The sequence below is a fragment of the Pseudophryne corroboree genome, unplaced genomic scaffold (assembly GCF_028390025.1).
Source record: "Pseudophryne corroboree isolate aPseCor3 unplaced genomic scaffold, aPseCor3.hap2 scaffold_2158, whole genome shotgun sequence".
Classification (NCBI taxonomy): Eukaryota; Metazoa; Chordata; class Amphibia; order Anura; family Myobatrachidae; genus Pseudophryne; species Pseudophryne corroboree.
Genome location: NW_026968803.1, coordinates 34,465 through 58,311, shown reverse-complemented (window position 1 = coordinate 58,311; position 23,847 = coordinate 34,465). Strand labels below are relative to the sequence as shown.

The 23,847-nt window shown below is 39.4% G+C and overlaps 3 non-coding genes across 3 annotated transcripts; all 3 read left to right on the top strand.

Annotated features, from left to right (window-relative positions):
- Window positions 1-4,431: 4,431 nt before the first annotated feature.
- Window positions 4,432-4,505, top strand: TRNAN-AUU (transfer RNA asparagine (anticodon AUU)). Its single transcript has one exon. It is a non-coding gene; the product is annotated as a tRNA-Asn (tRNA).
- Window positions 4,506-9,102: 4,597 nt separating this feature from the next.
- Window positions 9,103-9,176, top strand: TRNAN-GUU (transfer RNA asparagine (anticodon GUU)). Its single transcript has one exon. It is a non-coding gene; the product is annotated as a tRNA-Asn (tRNA).
- Window positions 9,177-13,774: 4,598 nt separating this feature from the next.
- TRNAN-AUU (transfer RNA asparagine (anticodon AUU)) lies at window positions 13,775-13,848 on the top strand. The gene has a single exon. It is a non-coding gene; the product is annotated as a tRNA-Asn (tRNA).
- Window positions 13,849-23,847: the final 9,999 nt, after the last annotated feature.

The following is a 23,847-nucleotide window of genomic DNA, read 5'->3' as shown; positions in this document are numbered from 1 at the left end:
AGTGGGTTGCAGAGAAAAAGAAATATGCTGGCAAAAAAATCAAATTGCGTGATTAAACAGCTCTTCATTTTCTGGCTTTATTTTTATGCTAACAAATTTGTTCTCTGAAAAGTGTCCTCAAAGCCAAGTCTCTGATTAACACCTTTGTAAGGATGGTTTTTCACCTATTACTAAATTAAACTTGCTTCATTGGAAAGGCAGCAAGATGCATCCTCATTTCAATGTCTACTGAAATAATACAGGTTGACACCAGGAAACATTAACGCCACTGCATCCTTGCTGCTTTCTCATGTGGAAGTCTGTTTAATGTGAAAACAAGGTGATATCTAATTAGCACACAGGTAAGAAATTACGAAAATCTTTATTTAAGGGTGAAGATGTTTCTCACAAAATTGTTGCCCCAATGCATCATTGAAATTCAAGCTGGAAAGATGATTTTAATATATCACTTGTACATTTTGTATTGCTCTTCTGGTGACAATGTAGTTTTTTTTGTCAATTACCATTTTAATAATAGGGTAAAGAAAATTAAGTGGATTTTTGAAAGAAAACTATACTGTCAATATACTATTAAAACAAATTAAAATGGTAAAAGTTATTGTACTTTAAGTAAAAATAAAAGAGCAAAAATATCAATCCCAGTTTTGATTACTTAAATTAACCAAAAAAAATGCATATAGCAAAGGATAGTTTCAATCTGCCTACCTCTGGGTTATGGGTCCAGCATGCTTCCATTGCAGTACTCTGCTGCACATGTAAGTGCAAGAGATCCTGAAGCACTCCCTCATCATGGGAAAGTACCAATGTGTTTATTCATTGGTTGATGGAAGAAACATCTTACAAAAACTCTCCAGATTATTGATTTTTTAATATTTTTCTAGGAAACGTTCTAGATGTATGCTTATTAGCCTTTGTCAGTATGTACTGTTTGCAAAGTGTCTCGGTGGCGCAATCGGTTAGTGTGTTCGGCTATTAACCAAAAGGTTGGTGGTTCAATCCCACCCAGGGACGTAATTGACCTTGTGATCAGATTTTGGTGATATTTAAGTAGACAAGTCAAAATTTCAAACCCCCTCTTATTGTGTAGGGTACCTGGCCTTCTCTGATGTAATCAGAGTTAGATTTGATTCAGTGATTTTATAAAAAACAGCTAGGAAGCACAATTTAGCAGTGGGTTGCAGAGAAAAAAAATATGCTGGCAGAAAAATCCAATTGAGTGATTAAACAGCTCTTCATTTTCTGGAATTTATTTTTATGCTAACAAATTTGTTCTCTGAAAAGTGTCCACAAAGCCAAGTCTCTGATTAACACCTTTGTAAGGATGGTTTTTCACCTATTACTAAATTAAACTTGCTTCATTGGAAAGGCAGCAAGATGCATCCTCATTTCAATGTCTACTGAAATAATACAGGTTGACACCAGGAAACATTAACGCCACTGCATCTTTGCTGCTTTCTCACATGGAAGTCTGTTTAATGTGAAAACAAGGTGATATCTAATTAGCACACAGGTAAGGAATTACGAAAATCTTTATTTAAGGGTGAAGATGTTTCTCACAAAATTGTTGCCCCAATGCATCATTGAAATTCAAGCTGGAAAGATGATTTTAATATATCACTTGTACATTTTGTATTGCTCTTCTGGTGACAATGTAGTTTTTTTGTCAATTACCATTTTAATAACAGGGTAAAGAAAATTAAGTGGATTTTTGAAAGAAAACTATACTGTCAATATACTATTAAAACAAATTAAAATGGTAAAAGTTATTGTACTTTAAGTAAAAATAAAAGAGCAAAAATATCAATCCCAGTTTTGATTACTTAAATTAACAAAAAAAATGCATATAGCAAAGGATAGTTTCAATCTGCCTACCTCTGGGTTATGGGTCCAGCATGCTTCCATTGCAGTACTCTGCTGCCCATGTAAGTGCAAGAGATCCTGAAGCACTCACTCATCATGGGAAAGTACCAATGTGTTTATTCGTTGGTTGATGGAAGAAACATCTTACAAAAACTCTCCAGATTATTGATTTTTTAATGTTTTTCTAGGAAACGTTCTAGATGTATGCTTATTAGCCTTTGTCAGTATGTACTTTTTGCAAAGTGTCTCTGTGGCGCAATCGGTTAGTGTGTTTGGCTGTTAACCAAAAGGTTGGTGGTTCAATCCCACCCAGGGATGTAATTAACCTTGTGATCAGATTTTGGTGATATTTAAGTAGACAAGTCAAAATTTCAAACCTCCTCTTATGGTGTAGGGTACATGGCCTTCTCTGATGTAATCAGAGTTAGATTTGATTCAGTGATTTTATAAAAAACAGCTAGGAAGCACAATTTAGCAGTGGGTTGCAGAGAAAAAAAATTTGCTGGCAGAAAAATCCAATCGAGTGATTAAACAGCTCTTCATTTTCTGGCTTTATTTTTATGCTAACAAATTTGTTCTCTGAAAAGTGTCCACAAAGCCAAGTCTCTGATTAACACCTTTGTAAGGATGGTTTTTCACCTATTACTAAATTAAACTTGCTTCATTGGAAAGGCAGCAAGATGCATCCTCATTTCAATGTCTACTGAAATAATACAAGTTGACACCAGGAAACATTAACGCCACTGCATCCTTGCTGCTTTCTCATGTGGAAGTCTGTTTAATGTGAAAACAAGGTGATATCTAATTAGCACACAGGTAAGGAATTAAGAAAATCTTTATTTAAGGGTGAAGATGTTTCTCACAAAATTGTTGACCCAATGCATCATTGAAATTCAAGCTGGAAAGATGATTTTAATATATCACTTGTACATTTTGTATTGCTCTTCTGGTGACAATGTAGTTTGTTTTTGTCAATTACCATTTTAATAATAGGGTAAAGAAAATGAAGTGGATTTTTGAAAGAAAACAATACTGTCAATATACTATTAAAACAAATTAAAATGGTAAAAGTTATTGTACTTTAAGTAAAAATAAAAGAGACAAAATATCAATCCGAGTTTTGGATTACTTTAATTAACAAAAAAAAATGCATATAGCAGAGGATAGTTTCAATCTGCCTACCTCTGGGTTATGGGCCCAGCATGCTTCCATTGCAGTACTCTGCTGCACATGTAAGTGCAAGAGATCCTGAAGCACTCACTCATCATGGGAAAGTACCAATGTGTTTCTTCGTTGGTTGATGGAAGAAACATCTTACAAAAACTCTCCAGATAATTGACATTTTAAAGTTTTTCTAGGAAACGTTTTAGATGAATGCTTATTAGCCTTTGTCAGTATGAACTTTTGCAAAGTGTCTCTGTGGCGCAATCAGTTAGTATGTACGGCTATTAACCAAAAGGTTGGTGGTTCAATCCCACCAATTGACCTTGTTATCAGATTTTGGTGATATTTAAGTAGACAAGTCAAATTTCATACCCCCTGTTATGGTGTAGGGTACCTGGCCTTCTCTGATGTAATCAGAGTTAGATTTGATTCAGTGATTTTATAAAAACATCTAGGAAGCACAATTTAGCAGTGGGTTGCAGAGAAAAAGAAATATGCTGGCAAAAAAATCAAATTGCGTGATTAAACAGCTCTTCATTTTCTGGCTTTATTTTTATGCTAACAAATTTGTTCTCTGAAAAGTGTCCACAAAGCCAAGTCTCTGATTAACACCTTTGTAGGGATGGTTTTTCACCTATTACTAAATTAAACTTGCTTCATTGGAAAGGCAGCAAGATGCATCCTCATTTCAATGTCTACTGAAATAATACAAGTTGACACCAGGAAACATTAACGCCACTGCATCCTTGCTGCTTTCTCATGTGGAAGTCTGTTTAATGTGAAAACAAGGTGATATCTAATTAGCACACAGGTAAGAAATTCCGAAAATCTTTATTTAAGGGTGAAGATGTTTCTCACAAAATTGTTGCCCCAATGCATCTTTGAAATTCAAGCTGGAAAGATGATTTTAATATATCACTTGTACATTTTGTATTGCTCTTCTGGTGACAATGTAGTTTTTTTTGTCAATTACCATTTTAATAATAGGGTAAAGAAAATTAAGCGGATTTTTGAAAGAAAACTATACTGTCAATATACTATTAAAACAAATTAAAATGGTAAAAGTTATTGTACTTTAAGTAAAAATAAAAGAGCAAAAATATCAATCCCAGTTTTGATTACTTAAATTAACAAAAAAAAATGCATATAACAAAGGATAGTTTCAATCTGCCTACCTCTGGGTTATGGGTCCAGCATGCTTCCATTGCAGTACTCTGCTGCACATGTAAGTGCAAGAGATCCTGAAGCACTCACTCATCATGGGAAAGTACCAATGTGTTTATTCATTGGTTGATGGAAGAAACATCTTACAAAAACTCTCCAGATTATTGATTTTTTAATGTTTTTCTAGGAAACGTTCTAGATGTATGCTTATTAGCCTTTGTCAGTATGTACTGTTTGCAAAGTGTCTCTGTGGCGCAATCGGTTAGCGTGTTCGGCTATTAACCAAAAGGTTGGTGGTTCAATCCCACCCAGGGACGTAATTAACCTTGTGATCAGATTTTGGTGATATTTAAGTAGACAAGTCAAAATTTCAAACCTCCTCTTATGGTGTAGGGTACATGGCCTTCTCTGATGTAATCAGAGTTAGATTTGATTCAGTGATTTTATAAAAAACAGCTAGGAAGCACAATTTAGCAGTGGGTTGCAGAGAAAAAAAATATGCTGGCAGAAAAATCCAATCGAGTGATTAAACAGCTCTTCATTTTCTGGCTTTATTTTTATGCTAACAAATTTGTTCTCTGAAAAGTGTCCACAAAGCCAAGTCTCTGATTAACACCTTTGTAAGGATGGTTTTTCACCTATTACTAAATTAAACTTGCTTCATTGGAAAGGCAGCAAGATGCATCCTCATTTCAATGTCTACTGAAATAATACAAGTTGACACCAGGAAACATTAACGCCACTGCATCCTTGCTGCTTTCTCATGTGGAAGTCTGTTTAATGTGAAAACAAGGTGATATCTAATTAGCACACAGGTAAGGAATTAAGAAAATCTTTATTTAAGGGTGAAGATGTTTCTCACAAAATTGTTGACCCAATGCATCATTGAAATTCAAGCTGGAAAGATGATTTTAATATATCACTTGTACATTTTGTATTGCTCTTCTGGTGACAATGTAGTTTGTTTTTGTCAATTACCATTTTAATAATAGGGTAAAGAAAATGAAGTGGATTTTTGAAAGAAAACAATACTGTCAATATACTATTAAAACAAATTAAAATGGTAAAAGTTATTGTACTTTAAGTAAAAATAAAAGAGCCAAAATATCAATCCCAGTTTTGGATTACTTTAATTAACAAAAAAAAAAGCATACAGCAGAGGATAGTTTCAATCTGCCTACCTCTGGGTTATGGGTCCAGCATGCTTCCATTGCAGTACTCTGCTGCACATGTAAGTGCAAGAGATCCTGAAGCACTCACTCATCATGGGAAAGTACCAATGTGTTTCTTCGTTGGTTGATGGAAGAAACATCTTACAAAAACTCTCCAGATTATTGACTTTTTAAAGTTTTGCTAGGAAACGTTTTAGATGAATGCTTATTAGCCTTTGTCAGTATGGAAATTTGCAAAGTGTCTCTGTGGCGCAATCAGTTAGTATGTACGGCTTTTAACCAAAAGGTTGGTGGTTTAATCCCACCTAGGGACCTAATTGACCTTGTTATCAGATTTTGGTGATCTTTAAGTAGACAAGTCAAAATTTCAAACCCCCTGTTATGGTGTAGGGTACTTGGCCTTCTCTGATGTAATCAGAGTTAGATTTGATTCAGTGATTTTATAAAAACAGCTAGGAAGCACAATTTAGCAGTGGGTTGCAGAGAAAAAAAATATGCTGGCAGAAAAATCCAATTGAGTGATTAAACAGCTCTTTATTTTCTGGCTTTATTTTTATGCTAACAAATTTGTTCTCTGAAAAGTGTCCACAAAGCCAAGTCTCTGATTAACACCTTTGTAAGGATGGTTTTTCACCTATTACTAAATTAAACTTGCTTCATTGGAAAGGCAGCAAGATGCATCCTCATTTCAATGTCTACTGAAATAATACAGGTTGACACCAGGAAACATTAACGCCACTGCATCCTTGCTGCTTTCTCATGTAAAAGTCTGTTTAATATGAAAACAAGGTGATATCTAATTAGCACACAGGTAAGGAATTAAGAAAATCTTTATTTAAGGGTGAAGATGTTTCTCACAAAATCGTTGCCCCAATGCATCATTGAAATTCAAGCTGGAAAGATGATTTTAATATATCACTTGTACATTTTGTATTGCTCTTCTGGTGACAATGTAGTTTGTTTTTGTCAATTACCATTTTAATAATAGGGTAAAGAAAATGAAGTGGATTTTTGAAAGAAAACAATACTGTCAATATACTATTAAAACAAATTAAAATGGTAAAAGTTATTGTACTTTAAGTAAAAATAAAAGAGCCAAAATATCAATCCCAGTTTTGGATTACTTTAATTAACAAAAAAAAATGCATATAGCAGAGGATAGTTTCAATCTGCCTACCTCTGGGTTATGGGCCCAGCATGCTTCCATTGCAGTACTCTGCTGCACATGTAAGTGCAAGAGATCCTGAAGCACTCACTCATCATGGGAAAGTACCAATGTGTTTCTTCGTTGGTTGATGGAAGAAACATCTTACAAAAACTCTCCAGATTATTGACTTTTTAAAGTTTTTCTAGGAAACGTTTTAGATGAATGCTTATTAGCCTTTGTCAGTATGAACTTTTGCAAAGTGTCTCTGTGGCGCAATCAGTTAGTATGTACGGCTATTAACCAAAAGGTTGGTGGTTCAATCCCACCCAGGGACCTAATTGACCTTGTTATCAGATTTTGGTGATCTTTAAGTAGACAAGTCAAATTTCATACCCCCTGTTATGGTGTAGGGTACCTGGCCTTCTCTGATGTAATCAGAGTTAGATTTGATTCAGTGATTTTATAAAAACATCTAGGAAGCACAATTTAGCAGTGGGTTGCAGAGAAAAAGAAATATGCTGGCAAAAAAATCAAATTGCGTGATTAAACAGCTCTTCATTTTCTGGCTTTATTTTTATGCTAACAAATTTGTTCTCTGAAAAGTGTCCACAAAGCCAAGTCTCTGATTAACACCTTTGTAGGGATGGTTTTTCACCTATTACTAAATTAAACTTGCTTCATTGGAAAGGCAGCAAGATGCATCCTCATTTCAATGTCTACTGAAATAATACAGGTTGACACCAGGAAACATTAACGCCACTGCATCCTTGCTGCTTTCTCATGTGGAAGTCTGTTTAATGTGAAAACAAGGTGATATCTAATTAGCACACAGGTAAGAAATTACGAAAATCTTTATTTAAGGGTGAATATGTTTCTCACAAAATTGTTGCCCCAATGCATCATTGAAATTCAAGCTGGAAAGATGATTTTAATATATCACTTGTACATTTTGTATTGCTCTTCTGGTGACAATGTAGTTTTTTTTGTCAATTACCATTTTAATAATAGGGTAAAGAAAATTAAGTGGATTTTTGAAAGAAAACTATACTGTCAATATACTATTAAAACAAATTAAAATGGTAAAAGTTATTGTACTTTAAGTAAAAATAAAAGAGCAAAAATATCAATCCCAGTTTTGATTACTTAAATTAACAAAAAAAAATGCATATAGCAAAGGATAGTTTCAATCTGCCTACCTCTGGGTTATGGGTCCAGCATGCTTCCATTGCAGTACTCTGCTGCACATGTAAGTGCAAGAGATCCTGAAGCACTCCCTCATCATGGGAAAGTACCAATGTGTTTATTCATTGGTTGATGGAAGAAACATCTTACAAAAACTCTCCAGATTATTGATTTTTTAATATTTTTCTAGGAAACGTTCTAGATGTATGCTTATTAGCCTTTGTTAGTATGTACTGTTTGCAAAGTGTCTTGGTGGCGCAATCGGTTAGTGTGTTCGGCTATTAACCAAAAGGTCGGTGGTTCAATCCCACCCAGGGACGTAATTGACCTTGTGATCAGATTTTGGTGATATTTAAGTAGACAAGTCAAAATTTCAAACCCCCTCTTATTGTGTAGGGTACCTGGCCTTCTCTGATGTAATCAGAGTTAGATTTGATTCAGTGATTTTATAAAAAACAGCTAGGAAGCACAATTTAGCAGTGGGTTGCAGAGAAAAAAAATATGCTGGCAGAAAAATCCAATTGAGTGATTAAACAGCTCTTCATTTTCTGGAATTTATTTTTATGCTAACAAATTTGTTCTCTGAAAAGTGTCCACAAAGCCAAGTCTCTGATTAACACCTTTGTAAGGATGGTTTTTCACCTATTACTAAATTAAACTTGCTTCATTGGAAAGGCAGCAAGATGCATCCTCATTTCAATGTCTACTGAAATAATACAGGTTGACACCAGGAAACATTAACGCCACTGCATCTTTGCTGCTTTCTCACATGGAGGTCTGTTTAATGTGAAAACAAGGTGATATCTAATTAGCACACAGGTAAGGAATTACGAAAATCTTTATTTAAGGGTGAAGATGTTTCTCACAAAATTGTTGCCCCAATGCATCATTGAAATTCAAGCTGGAAAGATGATTTTAATATATCACTTGTACATTTTGTATTGCTCTTCTGGTGACAATGTAGTTTTTTTGTCAATTACCATTTTAATAACAGGGTAAAGAAAATTAAGTGGATTTTTGAAAGAAAACTATACTGTCAATATACTATTAAAACAAATTAAAATGGTAAAAGTTATTGTACTTTAAGTAAAAATAAAAGAGCAAAAATATCAATCCCAGTTTTGATTACTTAAATTAACCAAAAAAATGCATATAGCAAAGGATAGTTTCAATCTGCCTACCTCTGGGTTATGGGTCCAGCATGCTTCCATTGCAGTACTCTGCTGCCCATGTAAGTGCAAGAGATCCTGAAGCACTCACTCATCATGGGAAAGTACCAATGTGTTTATTCGTTGGTTGATGGAAGAAACATCTTACAAAAACTCTCCAGATTATTGATTTTTTAATGTTTTTCTAGGAAACGTTCTAGATGTATGCTTATTAGCCTTTGTCAGTATGTACTTTTTGCAAAGTGTCTCTGTGGCGCAATCGGTTAGTGTGTTTGGCTGTTAACCAAAAGGTTGGTGGTTCAATCCCACCCAGGGACGTAATTAACCTTGTGATCAGATTTTGGTGATATTTAAGTAGACAAGTCAAAATTTCAAACCTCCTCTTATGGTGTAGGGTATATGGCCTTCTCTGATGTAATCAGAGTTAGATTTGATTCAGTGATTTTATAAAAAACAGCTAGGAAGCACAATTTAGCAGTGGGTTGCAGAGAAAAAAAATATGCTGGCAGAAAAATCCAATCGAGTGATTAAACAGCTCTTCATTTTCTGGCTTTATTTTTATGCTAACAAATTTGTTCTCTGAAAAGTGTCCACAAAGCCAAGTCTCTGATTAACACCTTTGTAAGGATGGTTTTTCACCTATTACTAAATTAAACTTGCTTCATTGGAAAGGCAGCAAGATGCATCCTCATTTCAATGTCTACTGAAATAATACAAGTTGACACCAGGAAACATTAACGCCACTGCATCCTTGCTGCTTTCTCATGTGGAAGTCTGTTTAATGTGAAAACAAGGTGATATCTAATTAGCACACAGGTAAGGAATTAAGAAAATCTTTATTTAAGGGTGAAGATGTTTCTCACAAAATTGTTGACCCAATGCATCATTGAAATTCAAGCTGGAAAGATGATTTTAATATATCACTTGTACATTTTGTATTGCTCTTCTGGTGACAATGTAGTTTGTTTTTGTCAATTACCATTTTAATAATAGGGTAAAGAAAATGAAGTGGATTTTTGAAAGAAAACAATACTGTCAATATACTATTAAAACAAATTAAAATGGTAAAAGTTATTGTACTTTAAGTAAAAATAAAAGAGACAAAATATCAATCCCAGTTTTGGATTACTTTAATTAACAAAAAAAAATGCATATAGCAGAGGATAGTTTCAATCTGCCTACCTCTGGGTTATGGGCCCAGCATGCTTCCATTGCAGTACTCTGCTGCACATGTAAGTGCAAGAGATCCTGAAGCACTCACTCATCATGGGAAAGTACCAATGTGTTTCTTCGTTGGTTGATGGAAGAAACATCTTACAAAAACTCTCCAGATTATTGACATTTTAAAGTTTTTCTAGGAAACGTTTTAGATGAATGCTTATTAGCCTTTGTCAGTATGGAAATTTGCAAAGTGTCTCTGTGGCGCAATCAGTTAGTATGTACGGCTTTTAACCAAAAGGTTGGTGGTTTAATCCCACCCAGGGACGTAATTGACCTTGTTATCAGATTTTGGTGATCTTTAAGTAGACAAGTCAAAATTTCAAACCCCCTGTTATGGTGTAGGGTACTTGGCCTTCTCTGATGTAATCAGAGTTAGATTTGATTCAGTGATTTTATAAAAACAGCTAGGAAGCACAATTTAGCAGTGGGTTGCAGAGAAAAAAAATATGCTGGCAGAAAAATCCAATTGAGTGATTAAACAGCTCTTTATTTTCTGGCTTTATTTTTATGCTAACAAATTTGTTCTCTGAAAAGTGTCCACAAAGCCAAGTCTCTGATTAACACCTTTGTAAGGATGGTTTTTCACCTATTACTAAATTAAACTTGCTTCATTGGAAAGGCAGCAAGATGCATCCTCATTTCAATGTCTACTGAAATAATACAGGTTGACACCAGGAAACATTAACGCCACTGCATCCTTGCTGCTTTCTCATGTAAAAGTCTGTTTAATATGAAAACAAGGTGATATCTAATTAGCACACAGGTAAGGAATTAAGAAAATCTTTATTTAAGGGTGAAGATGTTTCTCACAAAATCGTTGCCCCAATGCATCATTGAAATTCAAGCTGGAAAGATGATTTTAATATATCACTTGTACATTTTGTATTGCTCTTCTGGTGACAATGTAGTTTTTTTTGTCAATTACCATTTTAATAATCGGGTAAAGAAAATTAAGTGGATTTTTGAAAGAAAACTATACTGTCAATATACTATTAAAACAAATTAAAATGGTAAAAGTTATTGTACTTTAAGTAAAAATAAAAGAGCAAAAATATCAATCCCAGTTTTGATTACTTAAATTAACAAAAAAAATGCATATAGCAAAGGATAGTTTCAATCTGCCTACCTCTGGGTTATGGGTCCAGCATGCTTCCATTGCAGTACTCTGCTGCACATGTAAGTGCAAGAGATCCTGAAGCACTCACTCATCATGGGAAAGTACCAATGTGTTTATTCATTGGTTGATGGAAGAAACATCTTACAAAAACTCTCCAGATTATTGATTTTTTAATATTTTTCTAGGAAACGTTCTAGATGTATGCTTATTAGCCTTTGTCAGTATGTACTGTTTACAAAGTGTCTCGGTGGCGCAATCGGTTAGTGTGTTCGGCTATTAACCAAAAGGTTGGTGGTTCAATCCCACCCAGGGACGTAATTGACCTTGTGATCAGATTTTGGTGATATTTAAGTAGACAAGTCAAAATTTCAAACCCCCTCTTATTGTGTAGGGTACCTGGCCTTCTCTGATGTAATCAGAGTTAGATTTGATTCAGTGATTTTATAAAAAACAGCTAGGAAGCACAATTTAGCAGTGGGTTGCAGAGAAAAAAAATATGCTGGCAGAAAAATCCAATCGAGTGATTAAACAGCTCTTCATTTTCTGGCTTTATTTTTATGCTAACAAATTTGTTCTCTGAAAAGTGTCCACAAAGCCAAGTCTCTGATTAACACCTTTGTAAGGATGGTTTTTCACCTATTACTAAATTAAACTTGCTTCATTGGAAAGGCAGCAAGATGCATCCTCATTTCAATGTCTACTGAAATAATACAAGTTGACACCAGGAAACATTAACGCCACTGCATCCTTGCTGCTTTCTCATGTGGAAGTCTGTTTAATGTGAAAACAAGGTGATATCTAATTAGCACACAGGTAAGGAATTAAGAAAATCTTTATTTAAGGGTGAAGATGTTTCTCACAAAATTGTTGACCCAATGCAACATTGAAATTCAAGCTGGAAAGATGATTTTAATATATCACTTGTACATTTTGTATTGCTCTTCTGGTGACAATGTAGTTTGTTTTTGTCAATTACCATTTTAATAATAGGGTAAAGAAAATGAAGTGGATTTTTGAAAGAAAACAATACTGTCAATATACTATTAAAACAAATTAAAATGGTAAAAGTTATTGTACTTTAAGTAAAAATAAAAGAGACAAAATATCAATCCCAGTTTTGGATTACTTTAATTAACAAAAAAAAATGCATATAGCAGAGGATAGTTTCAATCTGCCTACCTCTGGGTTATGGGCCCAGCATGCTTCCATTGCAGTACTCTGCTGCACATGTAAGTTCAAGAGATCCTGAAGCACTCACTCATCATGGGAAAGTACCAATGTGTTTCTTCGTTGGTTGATGGAAGAAACATCTTACAAAAACTCTCCAGATTATTGACTTTTTAAAGTTTTTCTAGGAAACGTTTTAGATGAATGCTTATTAGCCTTTGTCAGTATGGACTTTTGCAAAGTGTCTCTGTGGCGCAATCAGTTAGTATGTACGGCTATTAACCAAAAGGTTGGTGGTTCAATCCCACCCAGGGACCTAATTGACCTTGTTATCAGATTTTGGTGATCTTTAAGTAGACAAGTCAAAATTTCAAACCCCCTGTTATGGTGTAGGGTACCTGGCCTTCTCTGATGTAATCAGAGTTAGATTTGATTCAGTGATTTTATAAAAACAGCTAGGAAGCACAATTTAGCAGTGGGTTGCAGAGAAAAAAAATATGCTGGCAGAAAAATCCAATTGAGTGATTAAAGAGCTCTTTATTTTCTGGCTTTATTTTTATGCTAACAAATTTGTTCTCTGAAAAGTGTCCACAAAGCCAAGTCTCTGATTAACACCTTTGTAGGGATGGTTTTTCACCTATTATTAAATTAAACTTGCTTCATTGGAAAGGCAGCAAGATGTATCCTCATTTCAATGTCTACTGAAATAATACAGGTTGACACCAGGAAACATTAACGCCACTGCATCCTTGCTGCTTTCTCATGTGGAAGTCTGTTTAATGTGAAAACAAGGTGGTATCTAATTAGCACACAGGTAAGGAATTACGAAAATCTTTATTTAAGGGTGAAGATGTTTCTCACAAAATTGTTGCCCCAATGCATCATTGAAATTCAAGCTGGAAAGATGATTTTAATATATCACTTGTACATTTTGTATTGCTCTTCTGGTGACAATGTAGTTTTTTTGTCAATTACCATTTTAATAACAGGGTAAAGAAAATTAAGTGGATTTTTGATAGAAAACTATACTGTCAATATACTATTAAAACAAATTAAAATGGTAAAAGTTATTGTACTTTAAGTAAAAATAAAAGAGCCAAAATATCAATCCCAGTTTTGGATTACTTTAATTAACAAACAAAAAAATGCATATAGCAGAGGATAGTTTCAATCTGCCTACCTCTGGGTTATGGGCCCAGCATGCTTCCATTGCAGTACTCTGCTGCACATGTAAGTGCAAGAGATCCTGAAGCACTCACTCATCATGGGAAAGTACCAATGTGTTTCTTCGTTGGTTGATGGAAGAAACATCTTACAAAAACTCTCCAGATTATTGACTTTTTAAAGTTTTTCTAGGAAACGTTTTAGATGAATGCTTATTAGCCTTTGTCAGTATGGACTTTTGCAAAGTGTCTCTGTGGTGCAATCGGTTAGTGTGTTTGGCTATTAACCAAAAGGTTGGTGGTTCAATCCCACCCAGGGACATAATTAACCTTGTGATCAGATTTTGGTGATATTTAAGTAGACAAGTCAAAATTTCAAACCTCATCTTATGGTGTAGGGTACATGGCCTTCTCTGATGTAATCAGAGTTAGATTTGATTCAGTGATTTTATAAAAAACAGCTAGGAAGCACAATTTAGCAGTGGGTTGCAGAGAAAAAAAATATGCTGGCAGAAAAATCCAATCGAGTGATTAAACAGCTCTTCATTTTCTGGCTTTATTTTTATGCTAACAAATTTGTTCTCTGAAAAGTGTCCACAAAGCCAAGTCTCTGATTAACACCTTTGTAAGGATGGTTTTTCACCTATTACTAAATTAAACTTGCTTCATTGGAAAGGCAGCAAGATGCATCCTCATTTCAATGTCTACTGAAATAATACAAGTTGACACCAGGAAACATTAACGCCACTGCATCCTTGCTGCTTTCTCATGTGGAAGTCTGTTTAATGTGAAAACAAGGTGATATCTAATTAGCACACAGGTAAGGAATTAAGAAAATCTTTATTTAAGGGTGAAGATGTTTCTCACAAAATTGTTGACCCAATGCAACATTGAAATTCAAGCTGGAAAGATGATTTTAATATATCACTTGTACATTTTGTATTGCTCTTCTGGTGACAATGTAGTTTGTTTTTGTCAATTACCATTTTAATAATAGGGTAAAGAAAATTAAGTGGATTTTTGAAAGAAAACAATACTGTCAATATACTATTAAAACAAATTAAAATGGTAAAAGTTATTGTACTTTAAGTAAAAATAAAAGAGACAAAATATCAATCCCAGTTTTGGATTACTTTAATTAACAAAAAAAAAAAATGCATATAGCAGAGGATAGTTTCAATCTGCCTACCTCTGGGTTATGGGCCCAGCATGCTTCCATTGCAGTACTCTGCTGCACATGTAAGTTCAAGAGATCCTGAAGCACTCACTCATCATGGGAAAGTACCAATGTGTTTCTTCGTTGGTTGATGGAAGAAACATCTTACAAAAACTCTCCAGATTATTGACTTTTTAAAGTTTTTCTAGGAAACGTTTTAGATGAATGCTTATTAGCCTTTGTCAGTATGGACTTTTGCAAAGTGTCTCTGTGGCGCAATCAGTTAGTATGTACAGCTATTAACCAAAAGGTTGGTGGTTCAATCCCACCCAGGGACCTAATTGACCTTGTTATCAGATTTTGGTGATCTTTAAGTAGACAAGTCAAAATTTCAAACCCCCTGTTTTGGTGTAGGGTACCTGGCCTTCTCTGATGTAATCAGAGTTAGATTTGATTCAGTGATTTTATAAAAACAGCTAGGAAGCACAATTTAGCAGTGGGTTGCAGAGAAAAAAAATATGCTGGCAGAAAAATCCAATTGAGTGATTAAACAGCTCTTTATTTTCTGGCTTTATTTTTATGCTAACAAATTTGTTCTCTGAAAAGTGTCCACAAAGCCAAGTCTCTGATTAACACCTTTGTAGGGATGGTTTTTCACCTATTACTAAATTAAACTTGCTTCATTGGAAAGGCAGCAAGATGTATCCTCATTTCAATGTCTACTGAAATAATACAGGTTGACACCAGGAAACATTAACGCCACTGCATCCTTGCTGCTTTCTCATGTGGAAGTCTGTTTAATGTGAAAACAAGGTGATATCTAATTAGCACACAGGTAAGGAATTAAGAAAATCTTTATTTAAGGGTGAAGATGTTTCTCACAAAATTGTTGACCCAATGCATCATTGAAATTCAAGCTGGAAAGATGATTTTAATATATCACTTGTACATTTTGTATTGCTCTTCTGGTGACAATGTAGTTTGTTTTTGTCAATTACCATTTTAATAATAGGGTAAAGAAAATGAAGTGGATTTTTGAAAGAAAACAATACTGTCAATATACTATTAAAACAAATTAAAATGGTAAAAGTTATTGTACTTTAAGTAAAAATAAAAGAGACAAAATATCAATCCCAGTTTTTGATTACTTTAATTAACAAAAAAAAATGCATATAGCAGAGGATAGTTTCAATCTGCCTACCTCTGGGTTATGGGCCCAGCATGCTTCCATTGCAGTACTCTGCTGCACATGTAAGTTCAAGAGATCCTGAAGCACTCACTCATCATGGGAAAGTACCAATGTGTTTCTTCGTTGGTTGATGGAAGAAACATCTTACAAAAACTCTCCAGATTAATCAGGCAGAGGCGCTCACTGGGCAGAGATGCTGATCGCATCTCTGGCATGTGCCGGTGCACTGCGGCACCAGCACACACGCACTTCAGACCTGATCTCCTGTTGTGTGAATATGCACAGCAGGGATCAGGTCTGAATTAGGCCCTATATACAGCTGTCAGTAAGGCAGGGATGTGCTGCTGCCAGTGAGGCAGGGATGTGCTGCTGGTAGTGAAGCAGTGATGTGCTGCTGTCAGCGAAGCAGTGCTGTGCTGCTGTCAGCGAGACAGGGATGTGCTGCTGTCAGCGAGGCAGGGATGTGCTGCTGTCAGCGAAGCAGGGATGTGCTGCTGTCAGCGAAGCAGGGATGTGCTGCTGTCAGTGAAGCAGGGATGTGCTGCTGTCAGCGAGGCAGGGATGTGCTGCTGTCAGCGAGGCAGGGATGTGCTGCTGTCAGCGAGGCAGGGATGTGCTGCTATAAGTGAGGTAGGGATGTGCTGCTGTCATTGAAGCAGGAATGTGCTGCTGCAGTGAGGCAGAGATATGCAGCCCACTATCTCCCTATCACCCCTGCCTGAGTCACACACTTTCCCTGTCACCCCTGCCTCAGTTACCCACTATCTCCCAGTCACCGCTGCCTCAGTCAACCACTATATCTGCGATCCCTGCCTCAGTCACCCACTATACCAGTCACCCCTGCTTTAGTCACCCACTGTCACCCTATCACCCCTGCTTCAGTCACCCACTATCCCTGTCAACCCTGCCTCAGTCACCCACTATCTCCCAGTCACCCCTGCCTCAGTCAGCCACTATCCCTGTCACCCATGCCTCAGTCTCTTACTGTCCCTGTCACCCCTGCCACAGTCATCCACTATCTCCCTATCACCCCTGCCTTAGTCATTTATTATACCTGTCACCCACTTTCTTCCCATACTTACCCAACCCCTTCCTATCACCCCTCCCTCAGTAACCCACTATCTCCCTGTCACCCACTATCTCCCAGTCACCCCGGCCTCAGTCACCCACTATCTCCCACTCATACATGCTTCAGTCACCCACTATCTCCAAGTCATCCCTGCCTCAGTCACCTACTGACACCAGTGCAGACATTTCTGCTGCGGCCTCTCCACTCTCCAGCGTGAACGTCCTGACGACTGAGGAAATCCGCTTCCTAGTTGAGGACTCCGGGAATGAACACTGCCGATATTGCTGTCAGATGACTTTCTACCCAACGGAGGATTTTTGATACTTCCAGCTTTGCCATGCAGTTTCGAGTGCCGCCTTGATGATTTGTGTACACTACCATGGTGGCGTTGTCAGATTGTACTTGAACAGGCCTGTTTTGTACTAGAGGCAGGGCCAGTGTCAATTAATTGAACACTGCCTGCAATTCCAGAATGTATATCAGGAGGAGAGATTCCTCCCTGGTCCACCGACCCTGGAGAAAGTGTTGCTCCAACACCATGGCCCAGCCCAAAAGACTGGCATCCATTGTCAGGAGGACACAGTTGGAGATCCAGAAGGGATGGCCCCTGCTCAACTGTTGGTCCTGTAGCCACCAGCTCAGTGTCAGACGAACCTCCGGAGTCAAGGAGATCATTTGAGACATCATCCGATGAGGCAGGCCGTCCCACTTGGAGAGGATTAACCTCTGCAGAGGGCGGTAATGAAATTGAGCGTACTCTACCATATCGAAAGCCGACACCATGAGGTCTAGTACTTGCATCGCTGTGTGTATCAACACTCTTGGGCGAGAGAGGACGATACTGTCCTGAATTTTCAGGACTTTCTCTGGAGACAGAAACAATTGTTGGCTGTGTGTGTCCAGCAGTGCCCCTAGGTGCACAATGTTCCGAGCAGGGACCAGCGAGGACTTTTTTCAGTTGATGAGCCACCCGTGGACTTTTAGGAATTGGACCGCCAGTTCCAGATAACTGTGGAGAACCTCTTGGGAGTTCACCAGGATCAGCAAGTCGTCCAGATTTGGCAGGATCCTGATTCTCTGATGGTGAAGGGTCGTCATCACGGCCATGACCTTGGTGAATATCCGAGGTGCCGTGGCCAAACCAGAAGGCAGGACTTGAAATCCAAAAACAAACCAGGCACAACACTGCTTAGCTTCCATCATCAGATGAGATTGGACCAGTGGCGTAACTACTACCCCCGCAGTCCTCGCGGTGGCTTGGGGGCGAGGGGCTGCGGGGGAGCCACTGATTTACAGCAGACTGACATGCGGACGAGCGTCCGCATGTCTGTCTGCAGTCTCCTTCCCTCCGCCGCTTTTTGGAGGGACACGGAGGGCACACAGCGCGCCTCCCTGTGTCCCTCCTGCTGCATCATCTCCGGCGGCCGCGGGTCTAATAGGGGGAAGTGCCGTCCGTGAGCTCTAATTGGCTCACGAACCGGCACTTCCCCCTATTAGACCCGCGGCCGCCGGAGATGATGCAGCAGGAGGGACACAGGAGAGACGAGCTGTGCCCTCCGTGTCCCTCCAAAAAGCGACGGCGGGGGGGGTAAATATCTGGCACTGGGGGCATATATGGCACGGGGGGGGGGAAGGAATATCTGGCACTGGGGCATTTCTGGCACTGGGGGGAATATCTGGCACTGGGGGCATATCTGGCACTGGGGGGGATATCTGGCACTGGGGCATATATGGCACTGGGGGGGAATATCTGGCACTGGGGGCATATATGGCACTGGGGGGGGGTATCTGGCACTGGGGGCATATATGGCACGGGGGGCATATATGGCACTGGGGGGAATATCTGGCACTGGGGGCATATATGGCACTGGGGGGGAATATCTGGCACTGGGGGCATATGTGTACCTGGCACATGGGGGGGACGACTATATTTGGCACTGGGGCATGTAAGTACCTGGCACCGTGGGGGAATATCTGGCACTGGGGACATATGTGGCACTGGGAGCACAGCCCTAGCAACAAGGACTACCTCCTAGCAACGAGCATGACACCCAGTGCATGAAACATCTGGCAACGAGCATGACACCCAGTGCATGAAACACCTGGCAACGAGCATGACACCCAGTGCATGAAACCCCTGGCAACGAGCATGACACCCTGAGCATGAAAACCGCTGGCACCGTGCATGGAACCAAGAGCATGAAACCCCTGGCAACGAGCATGACACCCAGTGCATGAAACCCCTGACAACGAGCAGGTAATTGAAAAGTAATTAGAAGCCTTACTGTAGGACTTAATGTGTAATGGGCATTACAGTGTGTGGCATAATGTATCACGGACATTGCGGTGTGTGTCATAATGTGTCGCAGGCATTACGGTGTATGGTATACTATATCGCAGGCATTGTGATATGTGGTATAATGTCTCAGGGTCATTGCAGTGTGTGGCATAATGTATCACGGACATTGCGGTGTGTGTCATAATGTGTCAGGCATTACGGTGTGTGGTATACTATATCACGGGCATTGTGGTATGTGGTATAATGTCTCAGGGTCATTGCAGTGTGGCATAATACATAACGGGCATTGCGATGTGTGGCATAGGGTATAACGGGCAGGGCATTGCGGTATGTGTCACAGGCATTACGGTGTATGGTATACTATATCACGGGCATTGTGGTATAATGTCTCAAGGTCAGTGCAGTGTGTGGCATAATGTGTCACAGGCATTGTATGTGCTATAATGTATCGGGCATTGCAGTGTGTGGCATAATGTATCACGGACATTGCGGTGTGTGTCATAATGTGTCACAGACATTGTATGTGCTATAATGTATCAGGGGCATTGCAGTGTGTAGCATAATGTATAACGGGCATTGCGATTCCTGTCATAAAGTGTCACAGGCATTACGGTGTGTGGCATAATGTGTCACAGACATTACGGTGTGTGGCATAATGTGTCGGGGGCATTACAGTGTGTGCATATTGTGTCGTGCATTATTGTGTGCGGCATAATGTCTAAGGGCCATTGCAGTATGTGGCATAATGTATACTGGGCATTACTATAAGGAGGAAAAATGACAAATAATGTAAGGGGCATGAATCAGGATTATTTTTCTTTCCTGTGGTGGCCAACGTATGGGCGTGCAGGTTGCAAAACTGGGGTATAAGGTAGTCTTTTCCTGCAATGCCACGCCCCTTTATACGAAACCACGCCCACTCCAACAAAACCACGCCCCTTTTTTGACGCGCGCACCTTAGGCGCGCGCATATTTATCCCTTTCTTGCTCCCAATTATGGAGCATGAAGGGGGGGGGGGGCGCCGAAGAATTTTTTGGCTTGGGGGAGAAAAATTTCTAGTTACGCCACTGGATTGGACATATCCAGTGTGATGCGGCTGTAGATGATTTTTGCTGTTTCTAACTTCTACATCAATGAATAAGTTTCAAAATAGAATGCATCAAGAGAACGGTGTTGGTAGTATAAAACTACCTACAGCACCTGGTATTCCCAGGTGGTCTCACATCCAAGAACAAACCAGGCCTAAGATCAGGTGATATTGGGCATATACAGTGTGGTGTGGCTGTAGATGAGCTTAGTGGTTTCTGTTAGAGTTCTTCTACTTCTAACTACTCGTACATAAATGAATAAGCGGACGATTTATTAAACCTGGTGAAATGATAATTTGCATGGTGATAAAGTACCAGCCAATCAGCTCCTAATTGCCATGTCACAGGCTGGGTTTGAAAAATGACAGTTAGGAGCTGACTGGCTGGTACTTTATCACCTTGCACTTTATCAGTTCACCAGGCTTAATAGATCTGCCCCAATGTTTCAAAATGGAATGCATCAAGAGAACGGTGTTGGTATTGTAAAAATACACACAGCTCCTGGTATTTCCTGGTGGTCTCCCATCCAAGTACTAAAACCAGGACCAACACTGCTCAGCTTCCATGATCAGGAGAGATTGGGCAAATCCAGTGTGCTGTGGCTGTAGATGAGCTTGTGGTTTCTGTTAGAGCTCTTCTACTTCTAACTTCTGGTACATAAAAGAATATGTGTAAAAATTAAATGTACAGTACCAAGAAAAGGGTGTTGGTAGTTTAAAAACACCTAAAGAATCTGATAATACATGGATGGGAGACTGCTTGGTAGTAACAAAGTCCAATACTGCTTTGCTTCAAAGATCAAATGAGATTGGGCATATCCAGTGTGGTGTGGCTTTAGATAAGCTTTGTGGTTTCTGTTAGAGCTCTTCTACTTCTAACTACTGGTACATTAATGAATATGTATAAGGTTGTAGTTTATCCAATATCCCTTTACTACATTACCTCCCCCCCCCCCTCCCCTCCCCTCCCCTCCTTATAGCTTCCTTTGTTCTCTCCTCCTCGTGTGTGCGTTATTTGTTTTCTCATACGTCCTAGAGGATGCTGGGATCACATTAAGAACCATGGGGTATAGACGGGATCCGCAGGAGACATGGGCACTTTAAGACTTTCAAAGGGTGTGAACTGTCTCCTCCCTCTATGCCCCTCCTCCAGACTCCAGTTTTAGAATTGTGCCCAGTGAGACTGGATGCACTACAGGGGAGCTCTACTGAGTTTCTCTGAAAAGACTTATGTTAGTTTTTCTTATTTTCAGGGAGGCTGCTGGCAACAGTCTCCCTGCTTCGTGGAACTTAGGGGAGAGAAGTATGACCAACTTCTAGTGAGTTCAATGGCTCTGCTTCTGGCTGACAGGACACCATTAGCTCCTGAGGGTGCTGATCGCTGGGTACGCCTAGATGCCCACTCCCGTAGCCTGCCATCACCCCCTTACAGAGCCAGAAGTCAGAAGACAGGCGAGTAGCAGAAGAACAGAAGACTTCTTCTCCAGTGACGGCATTCTGAGGTACCACGCAGCGAGCGGAATGCTGTGCGCCATGCTTCCACACAAACACAGGCACTGCAGGGTGCAGGGCATGTGGGTGGGTGGGGGGGGGCACCCTGGGCAGCATAAATTCCTCACAAAAGGCTGGCAAAAGTGGACATTAGTGCCTGGGCACTGTCCTTACCCCGCCAGCGTAATTAATTATTTGTTTCTGAGCGGGACAGAAGCGTGCCATTACAGCGGCGGGGCTTCTTCCTCACCTCACCAGCACATCTATAGAGCGTTACAAGTCTATCACTATAGAGTTTATTATTTCCCAGACTGTGTACTTTTGGCGCTGGGTTGTGAGCTGAAAAATCCTCTCTGTCCCTCTGACAGATTTACTGTAGGTCTATCCCCGATAAGCCGATGTGTCTGTGGGTACTTGGTACATGTGTGTCAACATGTCGGTGGCTGAATGTTTTTCCCAAGAGGAAACTATATTAGGAATGCAGACATATGATGGTGGCCCTGTTGGCACCACCAATAACTGACTGGGTGAAAGTTTCAATAATATCAGAGTGAGGTTGGATAAATCTGTGTCCCAGACACAGACGTAGAGAATAGATGTGATGTTCATGGCTATGCTTCTTTTCCCTCAGGCCCGCAAAAATGTTACTACACACTGATACTGACTCGGATACTGATTCCTATGTCGACCATAATATTTCCTGATTAGATCCAATATTGGCAAGGAGCATTCAGTACATGATTGTGGATATTAAGAACATATTAACATCACTGAGGACCCTGCTGTTCCTGACAAAGGGGTCTATATGTATGTATATAGAGATATATAATGAAAGCTGATGTAACGTTCCTCCATCTCTGTTTGAGAAAGTCTGGGCCAGCTCGACAAGATGGTTTCAAATCCCCAAAAGGTTTCCGATTGTTTATTCATTTCCTGCTGCGGACAGAATAAAGTGGGAGTCACCCCCTGTTCTGCACGGGGCCCTGTCACAAATCCAGCGGATCATATGCAGGAAGCTACATTATTTCTAGTTATGTAACCACGGGTACATTACTTAGACCTGCCATTACATGCGCATGGGTGAGTAGTAGTATTCAAGAATTGGTCGAATACCTTGTCTTCCGATATAGATATCTTGGAGAGATGGGATACTCCTTACGTTGGATCATATCAAGGACACTGCAGCATACTTACGACTGCAAGGGATATAGGACTCTTGAGTTCACGGGCCAATTTCATGGCAGTCTCGGATAGGAGGGCATTGTGGATTCACCAAGGGAATGCTGATGCTGACTCCAAGAAGAAAGGGAGTCTCTTCCCTATGAAGGTGAAGCCTTGTTTGGCAACGGCCTAGTTAATTTGATCTCGGCAGCTCCCGCAGGTAAGTCAACCTTCTTGCCCTATGTTCCCTCTCAACGGATGAAGACGCATCATTGTCTAACGCAGTCATTTTGTCCCAATAGATATGCAAGAAGTTAAGATTCCCCTTTCTTTGCAGGTAGAGGAAGGAGAAGAGGGAAGAGGTCTGTAGCCTCTTCAAGATCGCAGGAGCAGAGATCGTCCTCTGCTTCTGCCAAATCCACTGCATGACGCTGGGGCTCTCTTGCAGGAGCCCACACCAGTGGGGGCACGTCTAAAACACTTCAGTCAGTTCTGGATTAATTTGGACCTGGACTCGTGGGTTTTACAAATAGTGTCACAAGGGTACAAACTGGGGTTTCAAGACGTTCCCCCTCACCGATTGTTCAAATCGGCCTTAGTCAGCAGGGAGAAGGTTTTTATTCAAGCCTCTTCGTGCTCCCGAAGCCGGACGGCTCAGTCAGACCAATCTTAAATCTGAAATCCCTCAATTTCTACCTGAAGAAATTCAATTTCAAGATGGAATCTCTCAGGGTAGGTATCTCCAGTCCGGAGGAAGGAGATTTCATGGTTTTGGTAGACATAAGGATGCCTAATTACATGTTCCCGTTTAGCCACTGCATCAAGCTACCTGAGGTTTGCAATTCAGGATTGTCATTACCAATTTCAG